Genomic DNA, 10510 nt, shown 5'->3' on the forward strand with positions numbered 1-10510 from the left:
CGATATTGATAGCAATCATAGAGCCAACATTTTGCCAAAAAATATTTATTGAATGCCTCCTAGGTGCTGCAGGGGTAGAGACTCAGTGCCTGCCACGTATTAAGGTCTCCATAAGTTTTGGTAAAAATAGTACTTATGATAACAGTAATAGTAATACTAACAATTTTTTGGAAACTTACAATGTGCCAGACACTGTTCTAAGTGCCTTACAGTATTAATTCCACAACTTCATGAAACCAGGATTATTGTTACCCCCATATGACAGCTGAGAAAACCATCTCAGTAACCAACTTGCCCAACTAGCAAAATAAGCGGCCCGGGTTTCAAGCCGGCTTAATGAAACGATGAAACTTAACATCCTAACATGTGTCGCCTAATATTTTGCTCTGAAAAGGATACACCGTCACCCACTAGTATTCAAACATGTTTGCCCTGACTCCAATCATGGACAACAAACAGACAAATCCAAATTGAGGGACATTCTTCAAAACAGCTGGCCTGAACTCTTCATAAAGGTCAGTGTTGTGAAATACACACACACACACACACACACACACACACACACGGAAGCTAGGCAATCACCTAGATTAAAGAACCCTAAAGAGGTGCAACAATTAAATGCAGTGTGCGCTCCTTGATTGGATCCTTGTCCCCTGCCCCCAAAAAAGCTATAAAGGACATTTTTGGGACAGTTGGGGAAATTTGAATATGGATCATATAGTATCAATGTTACATTTCCTGATTTTGATACTTACATAAGAGAAAAAGCACCCGGTAGTATTTAGGGGCAAGAGAGTCAACTTACTTTCAAATAATTCATAAAAAAATATGAATATATATTTGTAGACAAGAGAAGGATAAGGTAAATGTGGCAAAGTGTAAATAATTGGTGACTATGGGTGAAATGTGAACATTCTTTGTACTATCTTTGCAACTTTTCTGTAAGTTTGAAATTATTTCAAAATAAAAAGTTACGAAAATAATCTTTATAAGGAAAACATAAAATCGATTACATTAGGCTTCATATGTTTTATTCAATCATCTCTTTTAAATAAACTAACATTTCTAACGTTGTCCCAAAAAAAGGAAAAGAAAAAAGAGAGACATAATAACTAAAGGCAATGCACAATCCTTGATTGGATATTAGATGTTTTTTTAATAAAAAGCAGCAGCTTTGGGCCAGCCCTGTGGCCTAGTGGTTAGGTTTGGGGTGCTCCACTTTAGATCCCTGGGGCATGGACCTACACCACTCGTCTGTCAGTGGCCATGCTGTGGCAGTGGCTCACATACAAAAAGAGAAAGATTGGCAGTGGTTGTTACGGCGAATTTTCCTCAGCAACAACAACAAAAAAGCAACAGCTTTAAAAGACATTGTTAGGACAACTGGTGAAATTTGAATATGAACTTTATATTAGATTATAGTGTATTGATGTTAAATTTCATCAGTAAGATAATGGTATTGTGATTATATTAGAGAATCTCCTTATTCAAAGGAGATGAATGCTGAAGTATTTAGAGGTGTAGTGTCATGATTTCTGCAACGAATTTGCAGGTGGTTCAGGAAAAAAGCTACACACACACGTATATAAAGGGAGACCGGGGTGAGTGAGCAGGGAGGGAGGGAGAGAGAGAGAGAGGTAAAATGTAACAATAGGTAAATGTCGGTGAAGGGTGTATTGATGTTCATGGAAACTATCTTGCAACTCTTCGGAGGTTTGAAATTTTTCCAAATAAAAAGGGAGGGTAGAAGATTCTCACTTAGGCAATCTGAAAGCAGAGCTATTGTTTAAGTCACTATATTATGTTGTTATTGTCAATATTGTCAATTATTATAATAAACCTAGATCCTCTCCCTTCTACTGCCTTCATAGCTCTCAAAGCCATCCATCACCTCCTCCTCTACTCTCATCCCACCACTCCAATCTTTTTCCAGACCACAGGGCCTCTGAATTTGTCTCAGCTTGTAGGTTGCCCCTTTCATCCATTCTCCACTCAGCCTCCTGAATAACCTACCCAAAGAGTAACATTGTCACTCTGCTGCTTAAAAGCTTTCAATGGCTTTCCAGTGCCCTTCTCTTATTTTTCAAGACCCTTCTGATCCCTGCTTGCCTTTTGACTCTGCCCACATCCCCCCCACCAACACACACACACACACACACACACACACACACACACACACAGTTTATGTTCCAGCCACACTGAACTTCTAGCAGTTTCTGGAACATTTATTGCTCAATCTCTCTTTGCACTGGGTCTTAGCACCAGCTCATCCCTTCTCTAGAATGCCATCTCAGGCCAGGCTGGATTCAGCGCCTCCAAGATCCAACTCAAACATTACCTCGTCTGGGAAACATTCTCCCACTCACTCCAAAGCTGGTCTGTTTACTGCACTTTCCGCCTGGTATCGTAAATGCATGTTGACCTGTGTGTCCCACACACTGAGTACTAAGAGGATGTGGACTGAGGCTTGTTTATCTTGAAATGTTTGACTGAGTGTTTAATAGAGGCTAAGAGAACAATCTTTGCTCCCTCCCCATTCTGGTTGTTCTGGTTCATCTTACCTGCAGTGGCCACAGACAGCCAACAAAGCCTTTGTTTTAGAAAACTGCCAAGATCTAGGAGAACTTAAATTGTTTTGCCTCTTCCAAACATCCGGATCTTGCTCCTTTTCATTTCAGAACGAGAGGGAGGCCAAGAGATACAGAACTAGAAACTAGAGCTGGGAAGCTAGAGCTGCCCCAGCAAGACCTGGGTGGTGGTAAGTCATACTGCCTGCCTTCAGGACTCAGCAAACTTTCCATATTCACCCTCCACTCTGGCCAAGGACCCAGGCAAACTGGCAAGTCAATTATCCTCAGTTCCTGCATCTATAAACCAAGGAGCTCGACTCCAAGGTCCAAAATGATGGCAGGTTTGTGTGAGTTGGCTCACTAAGAGTTTTTAAGAATTTTAAATTAGTTGCTGAATCAGTTCAGGACCCCATCACGAAACACCTGGCACACTCAGAAGGATATTTAAGGGGCATTTAATGAAAGGGCTATTTACACAGTCACAGGCAAGCTTAAGGGAGAAAATAAGAGACGATAAAAGTGTCTGGGACTGGCGACCATGGGGGTCGGATACCACCCCCAGACCTGAAGGGCATGGGGAGGGAGTGGTTTCAGAACCTAGGGAGGGTATAGCCACCCAGCAGGAGTGTAGCCTTGAGTAGAGGAACACAGCTGCTGCTGAAAAAACATCTGGCAGAGAGGGGGCTGGGGAGTAAATACCTCTCCCTTCTCCCCTCTCATCACCTGCTGGAGCCTCTGGCTGGCTGAGAGCAAAGGGCCTGGGGCACGGAGTAGGGCAGGGAGGGAAGAGATTTTGGAAGGGCAAATAGAAGATCCAGCACGGTTGCCAATATTTAAATAGAGAAAGCAGACGCAGAGACCCACAAAGTACATGATCCTGATTTTATACAACCAAGTCAACTGCACCGTATAGGTGTCTATAACATGCTTGTATATGATGGCATGAGAACAGAGAAAGGTGAGGGATTACACATGTGAGATTGTTAATATTTAGTACCTGGGCAGAGTGTGGGGCAGGGAAGAAAACAATTGAAAAAATAGGATATTTATTAATTAATAAATTATGAATTCAGAGTAATTTAACAAAGAAAATAATTGTTAAAAAGCATGAAACTGTATATTCGAGTGAGATAGATCATTGTAGATGCTGTTTCTAATGGGAAGATTTTGTTTGGTTCTAGGGGTTGGTTAAAGTAATTATAATACAGCCATTCAATGAAACACAAACACATTTGATGAACGTAGGTGTTTATTACCATAAAAAGTGTTTGCAAAACATATGTAAAAAATTATGATATAGAAAAGTATCATATCTATATATGTTTATACATTTTAGAAGGTAGTCTGGGTGGATATGACCAAATCATCTATGGTGGTTGTCAACAGATGAAGGATTATGGGTGGATTTGTTTTCTGTATTTTCTTTTTCCTTTTCTTTTTCACTTTTACTTTTCTGTATTTTCTCTTTTTTTCCCCTAAATTAATTTGTATTAATTCTCTTATAAAGAATAAAATAAAACATATATCTGAGCTGGTTAAGCAGGTGTGTTCAGTTTGTGAAAATTCAGAGAATTGTATACTTTTTGCACTTTTCCATGTATATTAATCTTCAATAAAAATATATTTCCCAATATCAAAAATGCACAAAATCATAAAGAAAATTTTAGAACCAATACAGTTTTTTTTCATTGAGATGAGATTCACGTAACATAAAATTAACCATTTTAAACTGAAGGATTCAGTGGCATGTAGTACATTCACAATGTTGCGAACCACCACGTCTATCTAGTTCCAATACATTTTCATCACCCCAAAGGAAACCCTGTATCCATTAGGCACTCACTCCTCATTCCTCCCTCCTCTCAGCCTCTGGCACCAACCAATCTGCGTTCTGTCTCTGTGGATTTACCTATTCTGGATATTTCACATAAACGGAACTGAAATCAATCCAATTTTTAATCAATGGATTTCACATAAAAATTCAAATTCCCAGCTTATTTTTAATAAAATCTGGCCAAACTAGGCCCACATCTCCACAGGCAACAACTGGCTGAAGCTGAGACATCACTGCCCTTTTTGACAAAGCATGAGTATACAACCCCACAATCCCACCCAGCTCTTCTCTCTTCTGTGTGACTCTCCCGGCTCCTGGGCATTTGGGATTCAAGTCCCTGGACTAATGAGTTCTCCAACCCTTTTTATCTGTAAAAATCCTGAGAGTCTCCAGAGGCAGTGAAACACACCAGAAAAAATCAGAGACTTGGACTGGGAATAAGGGAGAATGAATCTCAACTTCACCACTTACTAGTATGAAACACTTAGCTTCTCTGAGCCTCAGTTTCCTAAACTGTAAAATGAGCATAATAATAATACCTACCTCACAGGGTTGTTATGTTAAATGCAAAGCATTGGACACACAGTCACTCCCATCCTTGTAGATAGCAGAGACTCATAACAGCTCTCCCTAATACTCAGAAATGGGAAAAGGAGGCTCCGAGAGGTTAAACAATGTCTTGAAGGCAACTCAGCAAGTTGGAAGCCAAAGCTCCCCTATTACCCTGTGAAGAATGAAAGTCAGTGTTCTCAACTGAAGGGTAGGAGATGTTCAAAAGCTTGGGGACTTTAGATGGTGAGGACACAGGTTCAGTCTGGAAGGGATCAATAGTTGACCTTGAGTAACTTCACCCTCAGCTTATGAAAGTGCTGGAGCCACTGATGTGATGGCAGTTTGGTCTGAGAGGAAAGAGAAAACCGCTTTGATGTGCCCACGGCCTCAATGCCACAGCAGCTGCTCAGCCTCCTTGGTCACTGTTCCCCTCTGTCCAATCATGAGAGCCTCCCATCCCCTTCAACCTCAGGCAACCAGAGCTGTGGAGCAGCTCCTAGCAGCTCAGAACATCCCATTGTTGAATCTTCAGGAGGTTTGTGAACTGGTTTATTTTTTTAAACACCAGTATTATTTAAAATTAAATTATTCTAAAAATAAAATTAAAAAGCAGCAAAAAATTAAATAATATAACCTCAACTAAATAAACTGTGTTAAAAACAAAGATAATGAATGCTCAAATCTCATCACTTCTTAATTATTTTACTACATTTTAGTATTACCCATGCTTTTGTCTCATATCTGTGTGATATGTTACTGCATATGCCATTCTCAACTCCAAGTTCAGTGACCTCATGTTGGTAGCCTGAAGTTGGCCATTCAGAGCATACTGTGGTATTCACCAGGTGCTACAAGTCAAGGCTCAATTTATTGTTTTATTGATTGTCTAGGGCAGGGAAGGACCAACTATGGGCTCCGGGTCCAAATCTGGACAACTGTCTCTTTTTCCTCACCTCCTGTTTTTATAAATAAAGTTTTATTGACACACAGCTACACCAATTCATTTATATAATGCCTTTGGCTGCTTTCACTCCACAACAGCAGAGTTGAATAGTTGAAGCAGAGGCCATATGGCCTTCAAAGCCTGAAATATTTACTATCTAGCTCTTTACAGAAAATGCTTGCCAGGACCTGTTCTAGACTTTAAAAAGTGATAAAGTTCGGATCACAGGCTTCACATACATGTTCCCCCAAAGGATGCTAAGCTCCTTGAAACCCTGAAAGAAGGAATTGGTTTTATGTTTCAACGGCAGCAAACATAGTGTTATAAATGTGGTCCGGATCCAAGTTCTGGCTCAGCATTTTCTAACCACAGTGGACAAGTTATTTGGGCAAGTCTTCATCTTCCTGAGTCTCAGTTTCCTCATCTGTAAAATGGGGGAAATAGTAGTAAGTTGAGAGGATAAAATAGGCACAGTGCTTGGGAGTGGCCCACCAAGGAGGGAGAGGCGGGTATGCTGTCTACCCTACGGACAGGTAGTAAGGGAGTTGTCACAGGATGGTTCTCCAGAAGCAGAGGCTGAGATGGAGCTTGGGGTGCAGGGTGTTTTTAGGGATCTACATCAGCGAAAGGAAGGGGGGAGCCAGATTGGGAAGAAGGAGCAGTCAATGGTAGACGCCCAACAAGGCCTTGGCCAACCCTGCCAGGAGCTCTGGAGACAGACTGCTGGTCAGAGTTGTCCCCCATTGGGCTGAAATGGCCGGACCTTTCTATCCCTGCCATGCTCAGTCCCCAAACGTGGGCTGCCCTGGGAGGAGGGGGCCTTGGTCAAAGTCTCTGCAGCTGCGGCGGGTCCTGTTGGAGCTGACAGCCAGCCACTCTCCCTGCACCCCGGCAGCAAGTCCCTCCTTGAAGGGAGGTGGAGCGGCATGTCTCTGTGCCTACCACAGGGGTGCACTGTCCACAGAGAATTTAAAAATGATAATAAAAACTGCTCAAAGTCTGTTGACTTTATTTTATCATTTTGTGCCAGCAAATCTAAACAACATCAACGCCAGCTGCTGAACAGTCAACTCCCACTGCCCCCCACCCAGTGCCTGATGTTGAATTAGTGCTCACAGATAATGCTGTTGTCGTCGCTATTATTATTATCATTCTCCTTGTGTCAGTCAGGAGTAGTGGCTGTAAATGCCAGAAACCCAACTCCAAGTAGCTTACGCAAAAGATGGAAAATTTTGGCTCACCTAGAAACATGCCTGGAACAGGTTGCTCAGATATCAGGAATCTGCCTGTCTTCTCTCATCCCTGCTTTCTCTGTGCTGTCTTCAGACAGGCATGTTTTCCTCCACAGAGTGAGACATGGCCACCACAGCACCATTCAATCAACTCAGCAAACCTAGAGCTCAGAGAGAGGCTCTTTCTCAAGCAAAAGTCCCAGGGCAAACCCACATTAGCCATCTCTGGTCAGGCACCCATCCCTGAACCAATCACGGGGATTCTCATTGGCCAGTCCATGCTCACTGTCCATGCATTGGCTCACATGCCCCAAACGACATGGACAGAGAAGGGGAAGGAAAAGTGAGATGCTGTACCAACAGAGTAGGAATGGATGCTGGTGAGGCAGCAACAGAGAACAGCCAGGACGCTCCTCAGTGCTTCCAGTGCCAAGCACACCAGACATCCTTCAGACCACATCAGATCCAGTGCACCCACCGCTTGCGCATTTGGGACACTGAAACTCAGAGAGGGGCTGGGAGTGGCCCAAGATCACACAGTCTCCAGAGCTCAGGGATCCTGTATCCCATGCCATCAACTCTCTGGCCCCTCCAGGCCATCACTGATGCCTGGTGATACAGCTGCCTGTCACCCCAAAGCTCAGGCATGTGGGCTCTGTGCCCCAAGAGATAAAGACCAGCCACACCCAGCTGGCCTTGGCCAGCTACACTAGCCTTGATAACAGCCAGACACCCGGGCCAGCCCTCATCCCCTCTGGTCCCAACTGCTGTCTCAGCCCTTGCTTGGGAGGGCTGGGGGGCCTAGTGGGATATAGGGAAGTTCTATCCATGGGCTTGTGCCTCTGAATCTTCATTAGTTCTGTCTGTTTGAGGGTCTATAGTTGTAGATTCTAGGAAACAGAGCACAGGGCTATTTGGCCATTTTTAGGTCCAATTTTAAAATGTAACTAAAGCCTCTTGGTTTACTTATGTCCTCCAAATATAATAAATAATCACAAACAGGTCACTGGGCTGCTCCAGTCCAAGCACAGCCACCATGGACAGCTGAGTTTCCTGCTCAGCTCTCTTCCCCTCACTGACCTTGAGCAGAGGAGGTTTTAAAGTCCTGATGATGTTGCAATTCTGCTATAAAACCATCAATAGCTCCCCATTGCCTCAAAGGCAAAGCTCAAACCCCCTTACCTGGCATTTGAGACCCTTCCACATTCCTTATAATACTAAACGTAATCAGTAACCATTAATTGAGTCTACCACCTGCCAGCCATCAAGCAAAGCACTCTGAATACATTATATCAGATGATCCTCACAACAACCCTATGAGGGAGGTACTATTATAATTCCCATTTTACAGGTGAGGAAACTGAGAGAGGTGAAGTGACTTGACCAAGGTTGCTCAGCTAGTCAGTGATGGAGCCAGGAGCACCCACCTCTGCCTACACAAGGGCTGTGCTCCTCTCTAGCCTGTCTGCAGAGCCCCCTTGCATGCCTGCTGTGCTCCCACCTCCCTCCTTTGCTCACCGTGGACCCCCTGCCAAGCCTGCCCTTTGCTCGGCCACAGGCCAAATGAGGAGGAACCTTCTCCAGGAGCCTGGTTTTCTCCCGCTGCTTGAAAATAGGCTCGAAGCTCATTCCCAAAGCATTTTCCCAAATATCTGAGTAGTGATAGCATGGCTGGAATTGCGTAGCATATAGACTTTGAGAGAGTCAGGCCTGGGTTTGATTCTCAGTTCCGTCACTTTTTAGCTGTGTGACCAAACGCCTTTCTGAGCCTCCATTTTCTAATCTGTAAAATGGGGATGATGATAGCACCTACCTCACCGGTGAGTAAAGGGCATAGCATCTTCTGTGCTTAGCATGGTGCCTGGCACATAAAACAAAGTGACCATAAAATGAGAGTATTTGTTATTATTATTATTATTGTTATCGTTATTATTTAGAAAAAGTACTCTGCCTCCAGAGGTGACAACTTGGAGACAGATCACACTCTTTCAGCTGAAGATCTTTTAGGTTAAACCCAAAGCACAAATGACAAAATAAAAAACAGATAAACTGGACTTCATCAAAATTAAAAACTTTTGTGCTGCACATGATACCATCAAGAAAGTGAAAAGACAACCCACAGAATGGGAAATACTTGTAAATCATATATCTGGGAAGGGATTTGATTCCAGAATATATAAGGAACATTTACAACTCAATAATAAAAATGCAAATAATACAATTTAAAAATAGGCAAAGAATATGAATAGATTTTTCTCTCCCTAGAAGATATGCAAATCGACAATAAGCACATGAAAATCAACATCATTAGCCATCAGGGAAATGCAAATCAAAACCACAATGAGATATCACTTCAATAAGAGATGGGATAACTAGAATAAAAATGATAGACAGTGACAACTGTTAGCAAGGATGTGGAGAAATTGGAACACTTGTGCATTGCTGGTGGGAATGTAAAATGGTGCAGCTGCTCTGGGAAACAGTTTGGCAGTTCCTCACAATGTTAAATATAGAGTTACCATATGACCCAGCAATTCCACTCCGAGGTATACACCCAGGAGAAATGAGAATGTATGCCCACACAAAACTTGTACACAAACGTTCACAGCAGCATTACTCACAATAGTCAAAAAGTGGAGGGGCCGGCCCCGTGGCCTAGTGGTTAAGTTCGGTGCACTCCGCTTCAGCGGCCCAGGTTCAGTTCCCAGGCGTGGACCCACACTACTTGCCAGCAGCCGTGCTGTGGCGGTGACCCACGTACAAAATAGAGGAAGATGGGCACAGATGTTAGCTCAGGGCCAATCTTCCTCAAGCAAAAAAAAGAAAAGTGGAAAACAACCCACTAACTGATGATAATGGATAAATAAAATGTAATATATACATACAATGGTTAGGTTTTCTGAATTCAGTGGCCTTTGTCCCCTGGTGCCTGGAAGGACCTTTCCTGGGTGTCGTGTCCCACATCGGAGGACAAGTGCACAGACTGGAAACCTATCGAGGTCACAACTGAGTAGCAAGGAGGACTAGGAGGGCGAACTTTCTGGCATTTCCCATATAAAGTCTGTATCTTTGAATAGTGGATACAGCAAAAGCCTATTGAAACTGAAAGAATTAACCAAGCGCATTGGGAAGACCCAGTGCAGGAATAAACATGAAGCAATAGTTGATGAACTCTTTGCAAAAATAGCAAAACTTTACAGATGTATTAAAACAGTATTGTTATCTCAAAAGAACCACTTGGGAAGCAAATGTGTTATCCAATAATACAGCCTATAAGGCTGCAAATTTAGAGACCGTGAATTTGGATAAGAACCCAGAGTCAGTTAATAGTCCAGATGAAAGAAAGATTTCTGTGAATTCTGAGCCTTCCAATCCTTCA

This window comes from Diceros bicornis, chromosome 35 (assembly GCF_020826845.1).
Source record: "Diceros bicornis minor isolate mBicDic1 chromosome 35, mDicBic1.mat.cur, whole genome shotgun sequence".
NCBI lineage: Eukaryota > Metazoa > Chordata > Mammalia > Perissodactyla > Rhinocerotidae > Diceros > Diceros bicornis.